The sequence below is a fragment of the Ixodes scapularis genome, unplaced genomic scaffold (assembly GCF_016920785.2).
Source record: "Ixodes scapularis isolate PalLabHiFi unplaced genomic scaffold, ASM1692078v2 PGA_scaffold8__174_contigs__length_109621045, whole genome shotgun sequence".
Lineage (NCBI taxonomy): Eukaryota > Metazoa > Arthropoda > Arachnida > Ixodida > Ixodidae > Ixodes > Ixodes scapularis.
The window spans coordinates 23,649,301-23,674,266 of NW_024609883.1; the positions used below are offsets into that span (position 1 = coordinate 23,649,301).

A 24,966-nucleotide genomic window follows, 5' to 3' on the forward strand; every position below is an offset into this window, starting at 1 on the left:
CTCCCTCTAGCTTCCTCTGTGCTCCCCCCACCTCCTCTTGCATCTGCACCTTGTCCACGACTCCCTCTTGCTTCCTCTGTGCCCCAACCACCTCCTCTTGCTTCGACTGCGCCCCAACCAGCTCCTCTTGCATCTGCACCTTCTCCACGACTCCCTCTTGCTTCCTCTGCGCTCCAACCAACTCCTCTTGCCTCTGCTGTGCCCCCACCTTCTCCTCCAGCTTCTGCATCTTCCCCACTCCCCCTTGCTTCCTCTACACCCCCACCACCTCCTGCTTCTGCATCCTCTCCACCACTTCCTGCTGCTGTTTCTGTGGCCCCATCACCTCCGAGTTTGGTGGGTGGATGCAGGCGGCAGTTAGCGAAGCCCGAATATAGGGAGCGCAAGTCTCCAAAGTTGCATAAGGCACAAAGCCACGCCGCTACTATCACATCCCCCATCATTACTTGGGATGATGGAGCCTTTGCAGCCTCTCTGTCTCGTGCATCCTTTCCATTACCCCTTCTTGCTGCCTCTGCTGTGCCCCCACCACCACCTTCTCTTGCCTCTGTGCCCCCACCGCCTCCTCCAGCTTCGGCATCTTCACCACTCCCCTTTGCTTCCTCTGCGCACCCACCATCTCCTGCTTCTGCATCCTCTCCACCACTTCCTCTTGCTGTTTCTGTGGCCCCATCACCTCCGAGTTTGGTTGGTGGATGCAAGTGGCAGTTCGTGAAGCCCGAATGCAGGAAGCGCAAGTCTCCGGGGTTGCGTAAGGCACGAAACCGTACTGCTACTATCGCATCCCCCATAATTGTTTGGGATGATGGAGACTTTGCAGTGGGTTGCCTTTTGGAGCCTATGCCTATCCTTGAAGCCTTTTCATTTGTGCCTATGTTTGACGAGCTGTCCTCCTTGGAGACATGCTCTGAGCCTAGCTCAACTGATGGCCACCCAGCAGGCGCTGGCCCTAACACCACACGTCCAGAGGTGCAGAATGGCAGTAGCTTCTCGGATGATGCCGCTAGCTTAGCTGATGGCCGTCCAGCATGCGCGAAGGAGCTCAGGACTAAGCTTGCTTCTAAGGCCCTGAAGCGGAAACGTCGGGTTGTGCCAGAGGCTTGCTCTAACACCACACGTCCAGAGGTGCAGAATGGCAGTAGCTTCTTGGATGATGCCGCTAGCTCAGCTGATGGCCGTCCAGCATGCGCGAAGACGCTCAGGGCCAACTTGCTTCTAAGGCCCTGCAGCGGAAACGTCGGGTTGGACCAGACGCTTGGTCTAACACCACACGTCCAGAGGTGCAGAATGGCAGTAGCCTCTCGGATGATGCCGCAAGCTCAGCTGATGGCCGTCCCGCATGCTCGAAGAAGTTCAGGGCCAAGCTTGCTTCTAAGGCCCTGCAGCGGAAACGTCGGGTTGTGCCAGACGCTTGCTCTAACACCACTTGTCCAAGGGTACAGAATGGCAGTAGCCTCTCGGATGATGCCGCTAGCTTAGCTGATGGCCGTCCAACATGCGCGAAGAAGCTCAGGGCCAAGCACGTTTCCATGACCCTTCAGCGGAATCGACGGGTTGTCGTCATGGGGGCTGATGAAGTTTGTTCAAAGCTTGGGAATACTGTTTTTAGTCGCCCCACTCTGTCTTGCGGAGTAAGTGCCATTTTTGAAGGGGCAACTTTTGCAAACTTTGTAATTTTTCTGTCAGCCTTTGAAGCCAGGTGCAGGGAGGAGCACCACGTGGTTGCAGTAAGTAAGAGCAACTTATGCACCTTAGCTCAAAGTGACGAATTCAAGTACTCTCGAGTTACTTACATGTGTGTACATGGACTTAGGCCAAGTTCAAAGGGCATTGGAAAACGCCCAAAGCGTAACTTCAATCATATTGGCTGTGAGATGCTTGTTTCAGTGACTATGAGAACTAAAGGAAATGTCTTCTACACGATTTCAAAACATGTCGTCGAGCATAGCGATTATCAGGACTTATTCGATTTGTATCCACGAGACAGACTCCTGAGTGAACCTGAGAAGCAGAGTTTGCAGATCTTGCCAAATGCAATATAGCACCTAAGGACTTCAAAAATCATGTTTATGAAAGTACTGGCAATTTTCTGAAAACAAAACACATAAACAACTACAAGTCTCGTTATGCAACTACAATTAAAACTAGTCAGGATCATGGTGGCATGTTGCTCGAACAGATGCAGACCCTTGCCCTCAGAATCCCAACTGGATTATCCATTATAAAAAGGATGAGAAGGACAAAACTTTTATTTTTTTTTTCAGACCTCTATCTTCAGAGAAATATTAGAGAAAAATCCAGAAATTTTGTTTTTTGTTTGTTGATGGGACGTACAAAATGAACACAGAGGGCTATATTCTGTATTCAATTTTATGTGAGGATGGTTGTGGAAGAGGTAGGAGCGTCTGTTATGCATTCTTACAGAGGGAGACGTCCGCAATGGTACGCTCAGTGTTTGGCAAGTTCATTGATTGCAACCCTTTCATAATATCAGCCTGCAAAGTATTCATGAAAGATAAGGACTTAAACGAGCTTAAAAGTTTAAAGGACCTTATGCCCAGGAGCACCACTCTGCTCTGTTCATGGCATATCCTGCATTACCTAGACCTTTAGATTAACAAACTAGCACCATTGAAGAAGGCAGTACTGCGTCCCCTTGTTAAGGAACTTGTCTATGCACAAGATAAGCTTGTTTACGATAAAAAGGTTGCGGAGCTACAGAAACATTCTTCTTTCGAGTTTTACAAGTATTTCATTGCCAACGGGGATTCCTGTAAAGAAATGTGGGTGCACGCTATTCGTCGCACTTTATTTATTCTTGGAAATAATACAAACAACAGAATTGAGAGTCATAAACCAGAAGTTGAAGGCCTTCTTGCGTTCAAGGATGCACTTAGTTGCTGCCGTCACTGCATTGCTGGAGTATGTCGACCACGATGTCATGTCACTGCAATTTGCAAGGCTTAGGGAGATGAAGCTAAACATAGATACTAGCTGCACTGAGCTATTTCAAGCAGAATTGTCTAATAACTACACTTTAGAAGCAAGGAGAACCATGGTGGAACAGTATGAGAAGTCCATACGAAGCAAGTTTGTTGTTAGCATCACTAAGGGAATGTACATTGTACAGTCGGAACAAAAAGAATACTTGGTGCCACAAAGTCTCGATGGCTGCATATGCTCAGTTACTCCCAATATGGTCCTCTATGTGCCAACATATTTGATGCACGTTGTTTCGAAAAGGAAAACTATTTGATAAGGCTTTCATTCCACGGCGTTGGCTCAAGAGCCACTTCCTAGCGTCTGAACCTGCTAAAACTGCTATCCCTTCGCCCACACTTACAGTAACTGTAAAAAGATCTGAGCCTCCAAGAGTAGACACTATTCAGGCAAGATTCAATCATGCGCACAAATTTTTGCGTGATATAGTAAAACCTACGGCTAATGTTTTGGCCTCGTGTAGTCCATCTGAGCTAAAGGACAAATTGTCATTGATTAAAGGGGCACTCAAGTGGATTCTGAGATCGTCTATTTATTGTCATAACGCAATCCACGGGCTCTAAGCATCCTAAAAATCCAAAAATTACATTTAAGGGCCGCCGGTTTTCTTATTAAAATCCGATCAAAGATCGCTGTTCTGCGCCTAGGCGCACGCCGTCAGGGGCGCTGTCGGACGAGAAGGCAGCAGGGAAGGGCGTGCGCCAGCCAATCACGAGTCCCGGCTGACTGATTTTGAAATGTGCGCGTATTCGGCGGACTGATTTTTTCGAATGTGCGCGTATTGGACGGACTCATTTTAAAACGTTGATCGAATGTGGTGTCGTCGTATGGAAATTCTTCGGCGGACGGCAGATATCAGGTTCATCCCGTACGACGCCGCTTCTACGCGCGACGCCGACGCCTCGAACATGCCGCAAACGTAGACGAGGGCATTCCACGGCGCTGCGAAGCCAGCGAAGCGTCTTCGGCATCGACACCGGGCTCCGAACACAAAAGAGAAGAACGCACTCGGGGACGGAACCCAGCGGCTCCCAACACAGACTGATAGGTGATACGCTCTTTATTGTAAAACTCTCATGTATAGTTGATGCCAGTTTTCGGTTTTAAGGTGCCAGTGTGGTTGCTGCATGCCGATGGAGATCGTCGTCAGGTTGGCTGCCGCCGGGTGTACCCTCTCGCCGTACGCAAGCAGCAGGGCCGGCGTGGTGCGTGACGAACCACTTGGATTTCGACTCGCTGTGCCTCTACCCGGGTGTGCTACGACTCGCTTTACACGATACACACCACTATGGGCAGAAGAAACTGCGCGGCGAAGAGTAACAAGTGAGTACGACCATACGACTTTACCGATTGTGAAACTTCTGATCGGCGTCAACACCGTTCCAATCATCGGCGCCCGTTTTTCTTGCCGCACGTCCGCACGGGATACCTTTCAATAGAAAACACTTAGCGATCAATTGCTTTTTTTAATGTTCGCTTCACGTGTCTGTTTTTTTTTTTTTCTTGTTTGCCGTGCGTTTTCGTTTTCTTTCCCATGCCTCCCAAGCCGAGGATGAGGACTCCTCGAGCGACACGAAGTCGGAGTTGGGCTCCGGTCCGTCGTCGGTTGAGATCCTGGCCCTCAATAACCGTATGTCTACTGCCCTCGAGTTGGTGACGGAGCATTTAGCAGCCGTCACGGGCGGGACCGGCGGTGGCCGGTGGCAGCGCGAGCCCGAGGGGCTTGACGACCGCAAGTCCGTCGCCGACTTCGTGGCGGTGCTGGGCGTTTACGCAAGAGCGTCCAGCGCCTCAGACGCGTAGCGCCTCGGATGCCTACGTGCTGAAGCGGATCTTCCCCTTGCCTTGCCGGCGAGTGCGAGACGATGATGGGTATTGCAGATTCTAACTGACTGCACCTCGACCGGAAAGGGCTATACGCACAACGCAAAACGTTTTGTTTCTCGTACAAAACTAACTGTCAAAACAAGTTTTCCGAAGCTGTAAAGTAGCATAGTGGTAAGGCGTCTGCCTCGTAAACAACAGACCAGGATTCGACCCCCTTGTGAGTTTACCTTTTTTTTTCTCAAGCATTGTTTCGTTGATGCATTTGGCAATATTTACATTTATTTTCTATGATTAACAGTGAAAAGAATGAATGTTTTCGACGAAACTTCGATCAACTAAATGGTATGGTCCTCTTTTTCCGGAGGTGCATGGGGAACACCGGAGCTTCGGTTGCCGGCTGGACGCCGTAAAGGGGGGGGGGGGGGGGCGGGGGGAGGGGTTTGGACCAAATGGCTAATACTGTATTTACTCGAGTAATAGCCGCACTGTTTATGAACAACGCCCTCCCGTCTGCTTTCCCACAGAACACATATACAGCCAATCATTGTGTTGTGCATAAATAACATAGCGAACAGCCAGATCGAGAACACGATTCTCCATACAAGTGCAATCTTCACAGATGGTATCTTCGCACAAAAATATTATCTCTGTCTTATAAACAGCTGAAATCATGCTGTCAAACGCGGTGATTGGCAATATACGTGCTCCGTGGAAAAGCGAACCCCCAGGTTTTCTTCATAAACAGTGCGGCCAATGCTCGGGCAAATACAGCAGTTTTGTAATTATCAGCCGCATACTGTCGCAGCGAAGCGACGTGAACGCGGGCGGGAGGGGGGGGGGGGGGGTTAACAAGCTCCCAGTGATACATGCTCTGTCCAGCATGAGCTCTCCGCGTTGTGCGTATAGCCACTTCCGGTCAAGGTACACGATGTCGTGCGTATAGCCATATACCCGTGCCACACGGGCAACTCGAATGCCATTTACAACGAATGACATTTGAACGATCGGCCAACCAGCGCGCGACACTCCGAGCGTGGGGCGTTCGATACGCGACAGATTGCGAGCCGATTTGTAAATCGCACGAATGTCATTCGTTGTAAATGGCATTCGAGTTGCCCGTGTGGCACGGGTATTAGTCATTCTATTTCTATCTCTTGAGGCGTTCGGCCGCAGCTTCCGAGAGGAGTTCCTGGCACCGGGGTACGAGTCCCGAGTCCAGCAGGAAATCGAGTGTCGCACACATAACCCAGAAGAAGGCCTTGTGAAGTATATTGGAGTCATGCAGGAACTGCTCAACCGAGCAGTGCAAGCTGCTCTCGAGTCGCAGAGGGTTACTTGCATTGTTTGTCAGTCACCCCTGTTACAACATTTGTCTTCATGGGTCCAACTACGACACCTTTGAAGACCTCGTGTAGGAAACCATCGCGGCTTGCGTGGACAACAGGCCTCCCGCCCCCAGCTGCAGAAGCCTCCGAGCCGTCCTGTGCGTGGGTACCCCCCCCCCCCTTGTTTCGACCAAAAACGAGGAACTCCGACTCGACACCTTCCTGAAAGGTCTGTGCCAACCTCGCCTACTTGCCCCTCGCCCTGAACCCCCTTGACTGTCGTCGGGAGGTCCAATGTTTTTACAACAAGCTGGGTCGTCAAGAGTCTAAATTCCTAATCCAGGGAAGCCCCAGGCAGCTAAGATTGCCCCCCCTCCCCCCCGGGGGCCCGCACCAGAGCGAATTTTTGCCGCAGGTGCTGCAGACCTTCTCAAGCGGCCGGCTGCAGTCCCCCCACTGCGAAGGCCGGCTGCCTAACCGTCTTCGAGATCATTGAACAGCCAACACATGCCCCAGCTTGGGCCGAGAGGTGGCTGGCAATGAGGGAATAAACCAGTGGAGTTGAGAGGCAGCGGCCAGTGTTGGAGAGACTGGGGTAACATGGGAAATAGAGCGGCAGAAGACCGTTGGCAGCCCAGTTCCTGCTACAACTAAGGACAGCGTGGCCATTCTCGCAGCCAATGCCTGCACTGGTGGTGCCGGGGCCAGTGGAACAAGGGAAACCAACAGGGCCCGCGACGCTGAACTTCGAGATCCCACTGCCGCCGGCCCAAGCTGGCGGCAGCGAGTTCCAGCCTCGGGATAAGCGAGTCGCCAGCACGTCTCTCGCCTGTGTCGCTTACGACCTACAGATCAATGCATCGAGCCTCACAGGACACTTTGTCTACCTGCTGTTCCCTTTGCCGCCCTTCTTGATAACGGAGCAGAAAGTTTGCTTACTGGAGACTTTTTTGAGCTGTGCAAATAAAAAAAAGAACCGCTTTGTTCCTAAAATACACTTCTGCAGTGCGCTGCTAGGCTCGGCATTCTATTCGACGAAAAGGCACGCTAGCATTTTGTTTATCTGCCAGGATTGAACGTGCCAATTACCATTTGGTGGAGATTTTATTGCAGGCGAAAAACTTTTGCTCGACTTTGATGTTGGCGGCTCTTTGCCGGATGGACATTCAGCTGGATGTGACCCCCGTCACCAGGCGAAAGGATTGCGTTACCGGCGCAACTCTCCCGGCTCTTTGTACAACAAGGCTTGCTGCAGCCTTTCCTCCCGGTGTCTGAGACGCCCTGCAGGTGCGTCCAGCGTCCAGGAAACAAAAGCAACAGCTAGAGAGCATCTTCCAGCCATTTCCACCAATGTACTACACGGAAGTTCCGGGAAAGACTGATGTGCTGCTGCATCGAATCGAGACCGGCGACGCTCGACCAACTGTGGTGCATCCCAAAGCCCCTCATCGTCCATGTAAGAGCTCTCCTGAATGCAGCACTACAGGAGTGGATCGACACCGGAGCTGTTTGCAACTCCCAGAGTCGTTGGGCTTCTCCCGTCGCAGGCTCAACACTGTAACGGTAAGAGATTCATACCAGTTTCCCTTGATCGACTCAATCATGTACGCGATTGACAACAAGAAAGTGTTCACAACGCTTGACTGCAGTCTAGGATAACCGATATAGACCCAGAGGAGGTTTTGACAACCTCTTTTACCTATCACAAGGGAGTCTTCGAGCCTTTCAAATTTGCCCGATACCTTTCAACATTGAATGGACATTGGTGTCGATGATATAAAGGGCAAGTTTGTGATGGCGTACATGAATGACGTCATTTTCCCCAATCTTTCAAGAAATACCTCGAACATCTTAGGATTGTCCTCGAGCATATGCAATCTGCCAACTGGACAGTTCACCCTGAAAAGAAAATGAACCTTCTTGGCTTTGCTGTTGTTAACCCGAGTTTTTCACCCCAATCGGGACAAGATGTGCGCGATAACTGATTGCCCGCAGCCGAATGACGCCAAGAGCTTGCAATGCTTTCTAGAATTGATTGGATGTTATTGCCAACTCGTCCCACACTGCGCCAAGATAGCTAACCCTTTGCATTTGCTTTTGTGCAAAGGAGAAAATTGGCATTGAAGACGACCACAACAAGATGCTTTCCCTCCGCTTTCGAAGGCAATCACCGACTTCGCTTCGTTATTTTCCGGGTCTCTTTAACCTGTTTGTTGTTCAGACTGATGCCAGCGACTCTGGCCTTGGTGCAGTCCTGCTTCAGGAACACAATGGTGTTCTTAGGCCAGTTGCCTTCACCAGCCGCACGCCGACAGCGGCCAAACGCTACTTTTACGCAATAGAAAAGAAGTGTCTCGCCATTATTTTTGCCCTAAAAAAATTAACATGTATTTCAATGGCACATACTTTCAGATCCAGACCAATCAAGTGTTTTCCTGGCCGAATAATTTGCGGACTCCAGTCGGACGTCTCGCACAATGAGCTCCGACATTACAGGCATACCACTAAGCCACTATATACAAGAAGGGTGTTTTGTTTTGGCAGATGTGCTCTCGTGCGCTCCTTTGCAGGTCCTTCCCACTCAGTATGAACATGCATTGGTGGGAATAACTGGCATTGTGGCCGACAGATCAGTCAGAATGGGGGACGTTAGTGATCAGAGAACTTTGCAAGGCACAGTGGGAAGGGAAACTCCGTCTACGGGTGTGTGAGAAGCTTGCAGAACAAAGGGTAGGCCACACCGAGAGCTATGGTAGGTACGACTCATACTTGCTGAGAGAGAATGGACTTCTTCTCAGCTACATTTTTCAAGCAGACGATGCCGCCCATGGCTCGCCTTTCAGGATTGTGAAACTTCGAACGCCGTTCATCAGGCACTTCCATGATTCAGCCTCATCAGGTCACAGCAGCAGCAATACGACTTCCAATAAGTTATGCCATGTCGAGACTTGATCAGGAATCAGGCAGGATATACTGAAGTATGCCCACACTTGTCCAGGATGTCAGAAGTCAAAGCCACGCGAAGGTCACCTACCAGGGTTTATGCAACCATGCGTAAGCCACTCTCCTTGGCAGATTGCTGGCTGTGACGCGTAATGGGATCTTTTCCTCATAATCCGTACAGTAATCGGCATCTTCCTGTCGTGACTGATCACTTCACGAAATCGGTTGAATTGTTCCCTTTACAGAAGCTTCTTTCGCAAAAAATCTGGGATTGCCTTCTCGCCGTCCTTACCACGTTTGGCTTTCTTTCAGAGCCCATGGTGGATCATACTTCCGGAGCAAGGTTGTCTCGACATCTGTGCTGTGCTTGGCATACAGTACAAGCTCACTTCTCCGCAGTGTTTATAGTCTGTTGTGCCGCCTAGTTGTTTGTTGGCAGATGCATCACATGCACAGCGAAAAGGAACATATAAAAGCGGCATAATATATTATTGGTTTCCCAGGGAAACGCACACAAGGTGTGAATACTTAGAGTATTGCTTCTTACATCTGATCAGTATGGTCATTGCTTCAGTTACTGTGGTTACTTAAAGTTGTGTTTTTTTCTTCCATTCAATCAATGGATATGGTTTCAGGTGCTTCGTGTACGCTGCCTATAGGCAGTGGATGCTATGGTTGTGACTGCGACTGGGGCAAAGCAACAGCCAACCACTGCCCTCCTGCATGGTGAAAACAATTAGGGACCGATCGCCAGCGACACAATTTCTGGGTTCCTGTGCTCTGATCGCTGCGACTGAATAAAAGTGTTTTTGTTATACTGGGTATAGAACCATGTTTTTCTCACCACAAAAGTAAACAATGCATCGTCCAATGGTCGGTCTTCACACAAATGTATTGTTAGCCGTTAGAGCCAAGTGACAACTTACTATTGCTCACTTCAAAGTTGTAATCGATTTGCATAACTTCTCACCAAGAACACTCGGAGTTTCGTTGACTGCCATCTTCGCGGCGCTTCTGTGCCAATATTTCCATACTCCGTTTTACCTTACAACTGACTGCCGCGGAGGCTACGAGCTATTGGAGCCAATGGGCAATAAATTAAATAGCAGCGCCCCTAGCGGTTCAGGTGCACTCTGGCAGCAGGAGACTGTCTATAAGTATTTTCGGTTTCGCCGGGTTGTGAATCTGTCGTCTGCTATCGTCTCCACGTTGCCATTGCTCATGTCGTCATGGATTGCTTTACACTTGTGAACGATGCACTAAGTGCTCTTTTCTTTTTGTCGCTACAAATCTGACACAGCGAATAATGAAACATTTAATTTTGCTGGCACGGGTTTTGAGCGAGAGCATTCCAACGGTGAACTGAAGTGAACGTAGAGCGACGTACGCCGAGTGCCATGCCAGCTCGCTGCGTGCATTTGTTTGCCACCTTGAAAACATCCACTGAGACTAGCACTCATTTTATAACACCCTTGCTTCGCCAGTCGCTATTTGCAATTGGTTTAACACAATACATGACGAAGCTCGCTGTACGAGAACTTTCAAGTGCAAACTTGCGCCCTTTGCTACGTTGCTGTGTGAAAATTGGCCGCCGAAAGAAGGCTGTTGTAGGAACAGAGTACTAGCCTTAGTGGCAGTTCTCAAGGTTGCAAAAAAATGCACGCGGTGAACTGGCATGGCATTCGTCGATCTGCATTCACTTGACTTCACCGTTATGGCGTTTTAGCTCGTCCCCCGTGTCAGAAAAAATCCTAATTGTTTTGTTATTCGCTGCAACCAATATGTAGCAACGAGAAGAAAAGTGTGCTTACTGCATCGTGTGCAAGTGTGGAGCATCCACAGCATGAGCAATTATGGTGCGGAGACAAGAGGACAACAGATGCGCAACCCAGTGAAACCGAAACTACCCGTTGACAGTCTCCTGCTCCCAGAGTGCATCTGAATCATTAGGGACACTGCTGTTTTGCATATTTCCCATTCATAGCTGTTTGAGTTTCCCATGACCTCCAAGGGGAAGCACATTTTTTTTAATATGGTTTGTTTTGGGTGACTCGGTGAATTGCAGATTATAATGAAACAGCGCGGCTAGATACAAGTGAGGGGCCAAACTTTTTGCCGAATCGAAAATTCGGTGCCGAATCTTAGGCCGAACAAAGCCGAATTTTCGCCGATCTTTTTTAAACGTTCGGTAACAATATTTTGTTGCCAAACCTAAAAGTTGATATTTTGTATTTCAGGCAAAAAAGGTTTAGGTTTCCTTTTTTTTTATGCATATTGACACAGTTATCACTAAATAAGGTACTATTCTGCAAGATAATTGTATAGGTGTCATTTATGCAAGTTTACTGGCAACTTTAGTGACTTTTTGGAGAGGTATGACACCGAGGTTGGTTAGTAGCGATCACAGCACTACTATATGGCTCCTAAGAGCAAAACAACCCAATCCTTTGAATCTGCATGTGTTACCGACAACATGGCCCACAGAGCAGCTCGGCGCGAGTAACGTGGTACTTGCGGTTCCAGGAAGCGCCCGATTCATGGGAGATCACATGGCGATCGACGCAGCAAACACCGAGTTCACACTTTTCGAAACTAGTCTGTCGTGAGGTTCGTAAAGCACTAAACACTTTATCAAAGTATTCGTAATTATGAAAGCGTGTAAAAATTTGGAGAAGGCAATTGCCAAGGCAATGAATGGCTTTTGAAGCAAACAATTTTTTTACGCAGCGGAGATACTTTTTGGGTTGGCCGGAGCGCGTCACGTAAACGGTGCAACAGTTTTTGTGCGCATTTTCTGAACAGCGCGAGAAACCGTCAATGCATGTGACTGCTTCTGAACGATCGTCCTCCACTGCACCACGTTGTCTGCTGTATAATGCTGCTCTGGCAATTTTTTTTCAAATTTCGTTCTTATGTGGCTGGCAGCTTACCACAAATTATTGTTGTTATTCTTGAGGCAAAAAAATATTGAAGAGAACCACACTCACAAAGGCTGCTGACAAACACACAGTTACCATGTCGTATACTCCACACCATGCTGTAACCGCTGGTAGTACTACACTGCCCGATGGTAAGCGCACGGCGTCCATTTGCAATCCATCGCTGCGTCGCATCTCACGCGTGCGCGGACATTTGCCAAATTTTTAACAAATTTTCTGTTTGGCATATCTGAATCTGAAGTTCGGCAGATTCGGTCCATCACTACTAGATACAGACAGAGAGAAAGACTGGCTAAAACACGAGTGCCGACAGATTATGTTGCATGTAAATCCTGGTCAAAGGCTTTGTTCGCAGAGCCACATCGGCTGGGAAGGCTCGTACACTACGCTTTTTAGGAACAAGGCTTGCTCTTGCTCCTTCAATGCACAAACGAGTTACCCAGTAAATGAATAACTGACATTCCTTTCAGTGGCTAAAATCAAACCTTTTTGCCAAGGCACAAATGAGAATTGTGGGGTCATATGCAAATTCTGAGTGTGCATGTCTTGGCATCCGCAACAGTTACTCTTGCAGATGCCGTGTGTAAATGCACTTCCAGCATGCTCCTTGGTGCTTGGCAAAAGTTCTAATGTCCGAACAAACCTGTGCATAATCATTCGGCTTTGGCTAAAACTATTTTTATTTGTTTCCTGAAAGGTTAGCAAGGCATAATAGGTTGTATCTTTGTGAACCAGTGAATAATCGAGAAGAGACAATGTTGCAGATGGGAGAGGAAACCGTAGTGTAGACTGGAAAAATATGTTTAGCTTTGTAAGTCTGAATAGTATTGAACTTGTGTTAAATAGTTGTGCTGTCATGCACAGTTGCCCTGGTTTGGTTTATACAGTTCCAGTCTACCTCCTCGTTGAAAGCGCCATTTTTTAAAGACGAACAGGAGAGCTGCTTTGCCAAGGTGTAGCCTCTTCAGAATGTCTGTGGCAGCACATGAAAAGAAAAGTCAATGCAGTATTACGTGTGAGGGACATAAAAACATATGCAGAGAGCCTGTATTTCAATACTCATCTGTGGCGCATCGTAACACAAGGAGGGGTACACAAGCAATGGATAGCATAAAAAAGCATGAGGAACGCACGATGACGAAGCAAGCAAGCACTGTCACTGGGCAAAATTAAAGGGGGCACAAGCATGTGGACGCATGCGGAGGGAGGGTAAACAAATGCACAAGGCGTGCAAAGGTCAGACAAACTTGTAAGTTTAAGTGCAGATACGCAATGCTTACCTCTCGAAACCTTTGGCATTGTGGGATGGAGAGTATGTCGCATCAGAGTCTGGCATGCGGCTGGGAGCAGGAAATATGCAGTTGTATGGCACCTCGCTGCTGCAGTAGGGGACGCAGAGTCGAAAGTATATAACGGTACTGGCTCCTCCACGACCAGGGAGATTCATCTTGACAATGCAGTCCCTCTGGATCCTTTCTGCCTTGCAGGATGCAGCAGTCCAGCCGCCAAGACTAAGACCTGCAAATAGCACTTTTATACTATACTGTTTTTCACAATGCCTGAATTATGCAATTTGAGCCATCGATAGCTTCTACACTTAGAAGAATGGAGAGTTGGGCGAGTTGGTGGGAATTTATCTTAGCAAACAGTAAAAACAGACGAGGACGTAGAAGAATCACACGGGACGATCGCTGCGCTCGTCCCTTGTGGCTCGCGCACTAGCCGTTTAGTGCGCGAGCCACTCGTGGGAACCGGTACGAGAAGCACAGGCACATCACAGGGCGTCTCATTTGGATGACCGGTTTCCATATTCGCTCGTTTCGCCGTGCTTTGGCTGCGCATACACGGTCCAAGGTCGCGAACGAAGCGTGTTCTCAGTTATGAAGCCCGAACCGGCAGGCCGGGAGAAAAAGAATTCCTGCCGGTGGCTTGCGAGATCTGGCAGCTGTTTGAGAAAACAGGGCCGTGCATTCTGGTCCAAGTAAATAAACTGCACCTCAAACACGACGACAATGAGTGTGCAGGCGAGCTGGTGAATCCTGATTATGTTCAAATTTACCCGAGTCTGTGGTAAAGGAGAAAAAATAGAAGAAAAAAAAATCGTGACGTTATTAGGCTTAGATGGACATCGGCTCCATTCCGGTATGGGCAGCAATGTTTTTTGTGACCCTCTACGCGTCGGTAATCCTCCCCCACTGAGTACAAACAAAGCATTAGTATCCTTTTGATTCAGGTAACGTCATGCTCGCAAACTTTCGCATTTTGTTGCCATCACTAGCATCTCGGCGATATGCAGCTTCTTCCGATGCGCAGTTTATTTACGCGGATCGAAAAACACGGTTCTCTCTTCTACAAAACACGCTCAGTTTCGAACACGTATGTCACGCAGACTGCCGCACAATGCGACGTTCATGAAACTCACAAAAATCACCAAAACACTTACCAGGGCTTTTTCGCGGGTTCCTCGCTCGGTCCCGTCGGGGACGGGAAGCAGAAGCGTCGGTACAGCAGACTGATGGCGTCCACAACTACGGTCACCGCTGGCGAATGCCTCGAAGTTGTCCGCACAGAAACGAGGAATGTGGAGGAGGTCCTCGGTGGTCGTTTTCTTGAATGGTGCAATGTCCATTTGCGTCTTAGCGAACGTTGCTTCGAGAACGGGATGAAGTGGGAGCCTCGTGAAGAAAATCGGTAGACGACGGAGTTGAACTTGACGGAGCGACGCAGACGCGTCGCCGCGCGGGCACATCACTCCCACGTAACAAGGCAAGGAGAAAACATAGTTCGATCTTTTTCAATCAATAATAGCTATATTACGTCACTTCTATCCTAAGATTTGACGTGTTCGTCAAAATATAATGTGCATCTGTCTAAAAAGAGCAATATTAGTAACTTTCTGAATCTCCTCAAAATTTACAATTTTTATTGGTTGAATTTTATGGCGGTGGTGGGGACACAAGATGGACACCCCAAGAGGAAATAGTGCCTGAGTATTTCTTTTGCTGGGAGTTTATTTCGGCGTCTTGCCGTCTAGAACTGGTCATTTTCATTGACCGAAGCCCAACAAACAATATGCTTTCAAAAACACTTCTTCAAAAAGCACTTGAGTGCCCCTTTAGGAGCTTTCTCACAACCTTACAACTTTCCCAAGCAACCAGGTACAACCATCGCCACAGCCAATTGTAGCCCTTACTGTTGAGAATAATAAATCTATGTCACAGCTGGAATGTGCATCAATAGATACAAGCCAGGAGGGGAAACCTGCGCAGAATGGAGGTGTTCAATCGGTGGGTACAGGTGAGGAGGATGAGCCAGTGCAACCATCAACAATTATCAAAGCTTCTCAGGAATGGAGTATTCCTTTAATTAAAAGCAAACGGGGGAGGCCGAGGAATGTAAAAGTTGTTAAAAGGCGTGCGCCGCCACATGAGTCTGCCGCAAAAAAATTTGCCTTAGTATGATCGATTCAAAGTTCTTGCCTCTCTGCAAGAGCTATTCACTATCTGACATTGACCTCAGCTATGTTGCATGCAACCTGAAACTGTCAGATAGTGTTGTTAATGTTGCACAGCACTTAATACATAAAAAGTTTCCTCGGTGGGGAGGTTTTTAGGACGCCTTGCTCGGAAAATTATTCAAATTTTTGAGAACAGTAGGTCTTTTCATTCAAATTTGGCGTACCGTTAACCCTGACCACTGGATTACGACATCAAATATTGAGGCACCCTCAGACTCACACTTTATTTATGATTTTATTGACCAGCCTATTCCACCAGATGCAATTAAACAAGCGTGCAGCATTCTGAAGCCACAGTATGCAAACATTAAAATCTTCGTGAAACCTGTACAGGACCAGGGTTGCACTCTAGACTGCGGCTTGTTTGCTATTGGTAATATGTATTACATAGCGTCAGGTAGAGATCCAACCGAGTTAAGATTCCGGCAACACTTTGTTTACTCTCATTTACTGAAGTGCATTGCAGGTGGAGTGATTGATGACTTTCCCACGACAGCCACACTGGTTCCTCGTGTGCGGGTAAAATATTTTTCATGGTGTTCATTGTTTGTGCAGGCAGCCCCTGCTCTATGCTGGTGACAGTGGTGTCATTCAGTGTGCAAGCTGCACAGCTCTCTTTCATGAGACTTGCCTTAAGTGTAAAATTTTACCGGGTATAGCATTTGTTTTTAGCCAAAGTTGTGGCATAGCTATTACAAGTAAAAAGCCGCACTAAAGAGCGCTATTTGACAGCCACTCTTACATCCGTTCTATTGCGCATAGAAACGAAGCCGGCTTTCTTTTAAAACAATTTATTTATAGTCAATGACAGGCTAAGAACATGGTGCGAGAAAAAGGAAGCTTGGAGAGAAAGCAGACAAAATGGTAGAGGGGGAAGACCCCTCACGCCGGCCTCCCTTTTCCTCGCACCATGTTCTTAGCCGCTGACTACTTTGGTTCCTTCGCATTTGTTTCCGGTTGGTGTGTTGATAAGGTAAATGTATAATTTCTTTATTTTTATTTTTTTATTTTGTTTTAAGTTTCTCGGCGGAGCCTGGCCGCTAGAGAGCGCCTTCTCAGGGTGCTGATAGAGTTATGTTCCGTGTTATGGAGTTTTTAAAACAGCTTCACAACACAGGGCAGGCATTCATGCCCGCGGACCAACAGGCTTTTTTTTTTGTTTAATGGCGGAAGTACAATTTTTAGTTTAGTTATTTTTTTTAGTAGCATGATCACACCATTTTCTTCAAGGTAATACCCGACTGTTCAGTACTCCAAGTTTCTAATATCACGCGAGCGTCGTCCGGCAGGTAGGCCAGCATTCTACCAAGGAGCGAGCTGGTGATATCAGTGGGACAAGGCTCTTACAGCAACAGGTGATAGGCCAATGCAGCCTTGCAGATGACACTGCAAGCATATATATCGCATGTGCATATTCTTCCCTATTTCACGTGCAGCTCCCGCACTGATAATGTCGCTCAAGTGTCTCTTTACGTTACGCCTTAAATGACTGCTGATAGTCAACAGTGTGGAACCACTTTGAGTGTTTCCAGCTTTGTGTGTTTTCTGAGCTTTCGTCCTCATTCCTTCGCTTCTACTTTAAAAAGGATACACTTGTTTATGTATCACTGTTTTGTTTCTCATGAAATAAACTGTTTCTGGAATCTTTTACCCAGTTTCCTTGATTGAATGCTCTCAGTGTTTGTTATTACTGGGACTAATGCATGTTTCCCATTTTTTCACAATCTTTTGGAAGCTATCCTACTTGTTCAGAGAAAAACTATGCATACATCTGTGTGGCAGTGAAACTGTGTTAAATTGCCTTATTGTTTGTCCTGATGGGCAAACATATCTCAAGAATGAAATGAGCATGTAGAGTTCTTGCAGAATGTGGACACAAGTTTTTTTGTTTGTTTTTCTAAAAGCCAGATGCTGAAACAAAGTAAAGTTTTGCAGCAATTGGGAGTGTATCCATTGCAGCATAGCTCCCGTGTGCTATTAAACTGGAATCTCGTAGCATGCGAGAAAAAAAAATTGCAAAGGTGGCTGTGGTACATGGCTCAAATCTATGTTCATAAGCAGGCATTTCCATTTATCTCCGTATCGTTTTGCATGCATTTGGCCCTTTAAAAAATGCAAAAAAGGTTATAGGCTTGTCTTTCCTGTTCGTCACTGTTATATATTGATTGTTATCGATTGAATCAGACCCAGACCCCTGGATTCAGACGGGCCGCCAACAAGTGTGTGTCCCACACAGCTAGGCCTGACTTTTATTCACGAGGGCAAACCACCACTAAGAGGGCGCCACTAACATGTCAATATATATATAACATGCCGCCACACAAGTAACAAATGCACAAAAATAAAATGTCCGACTGGGTTTAGTACAAGAACCTTGACGGAATCTTCACAGGTCTTCCTGAGCGAGTCTGGCGGGGTTGAGCTTGTGGTGGCGAGTCTGTTGCATTGGACTGACGAAGGGAGGTGCTGGCAGTGGGCGAGGAGTCTAGAGGATAGTAGTCCTCAGCCTTCAGTCGGGGTTTCCTCGGGTCAGCTTTCCGGTTGGGCTTGGACTCTCTGGAGTCGATTCTCACACGAAGGTGATGGCGGTTACGTGCGTAGCTCTGGCCATCTGGCGATGTCACCTGGTATCTTCGTGGAGCTGGACCCACCTGTGTCACAACTGCTTTTTTCCAACTTTTTCCATGCCAAAACCAAACTGGCTGGTTCTTCTGAAAAGGAGGCATCTCTTTCGCATGTTGATCCGCATGTTTATGCTGTGCACACTGCCTTGCTTGAAGCTGCTTGGAGAATGACTTGTGTGGATAGTGTGGCAGCAAGCTGCTTGGACAGGCTGGTAATAAAGTCCTTCTTCTTCTTCCCATCAACATTTCTGCCGGAGATGGAAGGCCGTTACTTGGCGTTGCTCTGTAGGTCATCAACACTAGTGCCAAGTCCTTTCCTTCGGAGAGAGCCTTAGTCATTGTGGCCTTGATGGTTTGTATTGTCCTTTCTGCTTGTACATTGGACCTCGGAAAGAGTGGTGACGATGGGTTGTGGACGATATCCCACTCCTTGTTGAAGCTTCTATACTCCACAGAATCAAATGGGGGGCCTTGGTCACTGACAACTTCACTTGGTATGCCGTGGCACGCATACAGCTCCTTGAGCACTGATATAAGAGCAGATGCCGTTGTAGTCGACATTTTCTTGACTTCCACAAACTTCGAGTAATAATCTACCACAAGCAAATAAGTGGTGCCACCGTGGTAGAAGAAATCCATGGCTACTTTCTCCCATGGGCGTATTGGCAAGTCTCGGTCAAGAAGTGGTTCTCTTTGATTTGCTCTTTGGTGGCGTTGACAAACTTCACAGCTGCTGATCAGCTCCTCGATGTCCTGGTTTATCCTAGGCCAGAAGACGCTTTGGGAAGCCAGGTTTTTGCATGCGACAATGCCGTGATGGGTCATGTGAAGTCTTGAGAGCACATCCTTCTTGCATGCATCTGGCACTACTAGTCGTTCGCCATAGCAGACGAAGCCATCGGTTATGTAGAGCTCACTTCTTCTTGAGTAGAAGGGTCTGACTGACGGGTGGACCTTTGAGATTTTATTTGGCCAACCGTGTTCGATGTAGGTCGTTACACGCATCAAGACCTCATCTGCTGCCGTGCTAGCTTGGATTTCAGCCAGCTTTGCTGTGGATGCGCGAACCAATGTGCAGACCAGGACACCATGTTCCTCGTCTACTGTCTTGATGGTCTGCGCTGGATTAGGTGCACGAGACAGTGTGTCAGCAACTGTCAAGTGTTTTCCAGGCATATGGACTAGCTTCACCGTAAAACGCTGGATACGAAGGAGCAAGCGTTGGAGTCTGGGGGAGATTTTGTAGAATTCCTTTTGGTGCAAGCCGATGAGGGGCTTGTGATCAGTCTCCACCACGACGCTTCGACCACAGATGTAGTAGTAGAACTGCTCACACGCAAACACTACGGCCAACAGTTCCTTTTCTATTTGCGCGTAGCGCTGCTGTGCCGGCGTTAGTGCTGCTGATGCGTATGCCACCGGATGTCCGTCCTGCAGAAGGATGCTGCCAATTCCATACGAGCTGGCGTCGGTTGATATCACAATTGGTCGCGAAGCATTAAAGTAATGCAGCACTGGAGCAGTGGTCAGGTTGTCTTTGATCTCATTGAATGCATTGAACATCTCGCGAGTCCAGTGCCATGCCACGTCGGACTTCAGGAGCTCACGCAGAGGTTGCGTCTTTGTTGAGAAGTTTGGAATAAACTTCATAAGGTATGTTGCCATTCCGAGAAATCGCAGGAGCTCTGCCTTGTCATTTGGTGGTTTTAAGGCCTGGATTGCCTTTACCTTTTCAGGGTCAGGAGCAATGCCTTCTTGGGTAAGCTGGTGACCAAGGTAGGTTACTGTAGACAGACCCAGCTTGAGCTTGTCCTTGTTTAGCTTCAGATTGTTGTTGCGTGCTATTTCAAGCACCTTTCGCAGATGGGTTGCATGGTCACTCTGCGTTCTAGAGGCTACCAAGATGTCGTCAAAGTACGGCATCACAATGGTTTGGCGCTCGAAGATTCTGTCAATGGCTTGCTGAAAGAGCTCTGGAGCTGTGCTGAGTCCAAACGGAACTCTGAGGAACCTGTACCGACCCCAAGGTGTGGCAAATGTGCACAGGTACGAGCTCTCTTCATCAAGAGCCAGCTGCCAAAATGCACTTTTGGCATTAAGCACTGAAAACACAGTGCACCCAGATAGCCGCGCAAAGAGTTCTTCTGGAACTGGAATGCGGTAGTGCTGCCTCTTAACTGCTGCATTTAGGTTTCTTGGATCCAGACAGATCCGCACATTTCCATCCTTCTTTGTGATGATGACGATGGGATGAACCCAGTCAGTTGGTTCTGTCACGGCCTTGATAATGCCATTGTCCTGCATTCTTGTGAGTTCGGCCTTCACAGTTTCTTCGAGTGCACTTGGCACCCGGCGAGGGGCAGACACCGTAGGCTTTACATCCGGTTTCAGGCGAATGCTGTATTCTCCTGGGAGTTTGCCGATGCCCTTGAATACTTTTGGAAATTCTTGAAGTATTTGTTCAAAGTCCGGAGCAGGATGAGAGGCTTTATTTGCCACTTCGATGTGCCTCACTCGATGCAAAAGGTTTAAGGCTGTGCACGCAGCTGCTCCAAGTATGGGCTTGAGATTTCCCTTCACAAGCAAGAACTTGACGTTGGACTGGGCATTCTTCACAGTGCAAAGGAACTGGCACTCATTTTCTATATCAAGCTGCTCACCCAGATACGTTGTAACCTTTGCTTGAGTCTTCTTGATAGCTGGATGGGGTTCCCATTTAAACACAAGCTGCTCTGGAAGTATGTTGACATCGGAACCCGTGTCCAGCTTGAAATTCACTGGGTTGCCGCTGACGTCGACAGTCTCAAGCCAGTCGGAGAGTGAATCTTCTGCGATGTCGTTTACAGTCCGGCTGCCCAGACCAAAATCTTGAACAGTCACCTCTTCCTCCGCGTCTAGAGTTCGGACGTGTCGCGGTGCCACTTGCCGTTTCTGTCGGCATAGCTTTGCAAAATGTCCAAACTTGCCACAGGCATAGCAAGTGGATCCGTAGGCGGGGCACTGTCGGGGCAGGTGAGTGGTTCCACACCTACTACAGCTTTTCTGGTGCTTGGCTTCTCTATGTTGTGGATGGTTGCTTCTTTGTTGATATTGGGCCTGTTTTCTCGGTTGTTGTCTGTTTTCCTGTCGCTGTCTTCCGCAGTTCAAGTTGTCGACCGTCGCCTCTTGTCTACCGGAAGTCGTCAACAGCGAAGATACGTGCTGCTTTGAAATTTCAGCCGCTCTGCACGTCATGATGATCTTTTCGAGAGTAAGGTTCCTTTCCCGAAACAGCCGCTCTCGCAGAGCTGTGTCGCGAATGCCAATGATTATCCTGTCGCCTAGGAGGCGGTCGTGCTGGTCGCCAAAATCGCATTTCCTCGATTGGCCTTGTAGCTCAGCGATGAAGTCGTCAATCGGCTGATTTTCTTTTTGGCACATTGAGTTGAAAATAGCTGCCGCCTGCGTCACGTTTTTGTACGGCAGATACTTCTCATCGAACTTCGCAAAGATAGCGGCCACTGTGTCTGTTGGAGGCTCACCAGTTGCCGGAGCTGGAAAGACGAATGTGTCGACAATCTTCCGTGCTGCTGGGCCGATGACGTGTAGCAGGAGCGCTCGCCTGGTTGCTGGGGGCTTGTCTGTATACTCGCAGGCTGCCTCATAGAGTTCATATGCCGTCTTCCATTCCGACCACGTTTCGGCGGGGTTGCTGCCTGGTTCAAAAGGCTTGGGCGGTTGGATCAGGGGAAACGCCATGGTGATACAGTCGTTGCTTTACTGTAGTTGTTTCGGGGAGTTGCCGAGTTGCGAAATTTTAACTTCTGACACCATGTTATATATTGATTGTTATCGATTGAATCAGACCCAGACCCCTGGATTCAGACGGGCCGCCAACAAGTGTGTGTCCCACACAGCTAGGCCTGACTTTTATTCACGAGGGCAAACCGCCACTAAGAGGGCGCCACTAACATGTCAATATATATATAACAGTCACCTTTCCGTGTTACACGTTATAGTAGGGAGAGGCACACTTGCGCTCTTCCCTACAAAAAATCTATTCCTTTGCCCAGCGAATGTCGCCTGCACTCCAGCGTTCACTCCGCTAAAGTGGAAAGAAGTGGGAGCTTCCACTTCGTTCTTGACCTGTCACCGACTATAAATGAACCTAAAATAAACCCCACTGCTGGCTCTGTCCACGCTGAACCTGCAACCCTCAAATTGCTAATCCCCAAATGTCACATGCCTGAAAACAAGCTATTTTATTGCAAGATATGACTTTGATTTCACTAATGCTTTGGCTGTGGAATTGGGTTCTCAGAGGGTCCGTTAAAATGAGTATGGAGTATGAGGAACGACGAAAATAATCCCTGGAGAATGGGAACAAGAGGGACAAAAGACAAACACAAATCTCTAAACACAGCTAGGTGACTGGTGCGCGATCGAAAAAAATCCGCCTGGTCCGGGTATCGAACCCGGGACCTCTCATTACAGGTGGAGCGCTCTAACAACTGAGCTAACTAGGGGTTAGACGTCAGTAAAGCAAACAATTCCGGGTTCGATACCCGGACCAGGCGGATTTTTTCGGTCGCTCACCAGTCACCTAGCTCTGTTTGGAGATTTGTCTTTGTCCCTCTTGTTCCCCTTCTCCAGGGATTATTTTCGTCATTCTTGTCCAGCTCGCTTGCACCTTTGCAGTTAATTGCATTATAATTATGGGGTATGAGACCCCCTGCGCCCCCCCAGACCTTAAGCCCTGCCCAGCTCAGCACAAAAGCCAAAGTGGGTCAAGCTCGCATCCCTTGACAACTGCTTTCAGGAGTGATCCGGCCCTTAACGTCACTTCAATTATTGTTAGTATTTCTACATTACACTGCCCCGCGCTCTATTAAAGATAACATGGACATGCCCACAAGGCCCGTGGGCATGTGCGCATGCCTTGGGTTGGGTAAACACCGAGGTGTGGGGACAACAAACGAATCAGAGCGTCCCCTATGGTTCGATCTCCTCGCCAGGGTACCATTGACAGCGAAGAATCTGTTTCTTTGGATAGTCTGCACAATCAATTTGTTCCTCTGGTGTGTCTCTTGTGTGCTAGCCCTCTGTGCTGTTGCGATGAGATATGGAGTGAGTATGTAGTTTTCCTGCAGTGAATAGCAAATGAATCAGTTAAACAGAGCGTGAAGGCAAGCTTTTTGGGGTAGATATTTTAGCACTGCAGAGGCGACACAGTGGCCATTAACTTGTTTTTTTTATCCTCCTGGTTCATGTCGCTTTCCAGCAGTGCATGTCACTGTAGGGAGAAGCACACGTGGCTTCTTGCTGTGCTGCTTTCCTAGATCACTTTTACTAAGGAAGAGCCCACCTTCAGCGGACGAATACATCTGAGCGTCTTGCTTGTTCCACAACAATCGTATTGTGCGGAGAAGCGCACTTCCGGGTTTCTCGGCCTAGCCAACACCCTCTGCCTAGCTTTCTTTCCCCGCCTGATGTGTGAAGAGAAGCCCTCCTCCCAAGGGACAAACTGAATTTTGCAAGTTGCGTGTAGTGGTGGGAAAGGAGCAAGCGGGCGACTTTCGAAAGTTCCTTAACCGTGCGTACAGTGTAACCAAATACCGTGGAAGCCAATACTGGCAACTCCCGCGGAAAACGGGCGAAAGGTGAATGCAGCGCCCCTGGCGAGCTCGGAGTCTCCGCTGGCAGACAAATTCTCCGAAATGCATTGGTTTTGCCTATCTCCGTGCGAGGAGACCAACGAAAAAAAAATTGTCACTGACATTCGCGGCTTTGAAAGTTAAAAAATGGGTGCCAGCTCATGAGTGAAAGACATTCTCTTCCCGTGGGAAAGATGTTACAGCTTTCTGGGTACAATTTCGGAGTTCTCCCGAAGAAAACATTCTGTCACAACGTGTGTAAGCCAAGCAAAACACGAATGTATGCCTTCGCGCTGTTTCGTGAAAAAGGGAAATGTACAAACATTTCAGAACATAGCTTCGTTTCAACTTTATTGTTCTTATCAGTCAATTCGTTTCGTCGTTGCAATTCCCATTTCTCATGAGTGTCTTGCTAATAACCGTATCGTCTAAAAGGCGAGCTGGCTAATCCCGTTAAGATCGTCTCCGGATGAAGAAGCAGAAGTCAATTTCGAACCCCGTACGTTACGGCGATGTCAGTAAGCTCCGAAAGAAGGCGTTGTGCATATGCAAAGCTGACGCGATTATAGATTAACAAAAGTGGAGTTACGAAAAAAGTGAAAGCCGCTTACAACTCCCTGTAACGCCGAATTAGAGCGCAGCTTTTGAGGAGGAGGAGGGAAGGGCACTGGGGGGGGTTCAACTAACCAGGGGGGTCACGTGACCTTGGGGGTCACGTGACCCCCAAATGCCGATGATGTCATCACTGACTTCACTGATGACGTCATCAGTGACGATGACGATGCGGGTACCGATGACGTCATTAGTGACGTCACTGATGACTTCACCAGTGATGATGACGATGACGATGTGGATGCCGGTCACGACATCAGTGACGTCACTGATGACGTCATCAGTGATGATTACGATGACGATGCGGATGTCGGTAACGTCATCAGTGATGATGACGATGACGATGCGGATGCCGGTGACGTCATCAGTGATGATGACGATGACGATGCGGATGCTGGTGACGTCATCAGTGACGATGACGATGACGATGTGGATGCCGGTGACGACATCAGTGGCGTCACTGATGACGTCATCAGTGATGACGATGACGATGTGGATGCCGGTGACGTCATCAGTGATGATGACGTCATCAGTGATGATGACGAT

General features: G+C 48.3%; 1 pseudogene; it reads left to right on the forward strand.

Annotated features, from left to right (window-relative positions):
* Window positions 1-1,495: 1,495 nt before the first annotated feature.
* Window positions 1,496-16,266, forward strand: LOC121833535 (annotated as a pseudogene).
* Window positions 16,267-24,966: the final 8,700 nt, after the last annotated feature.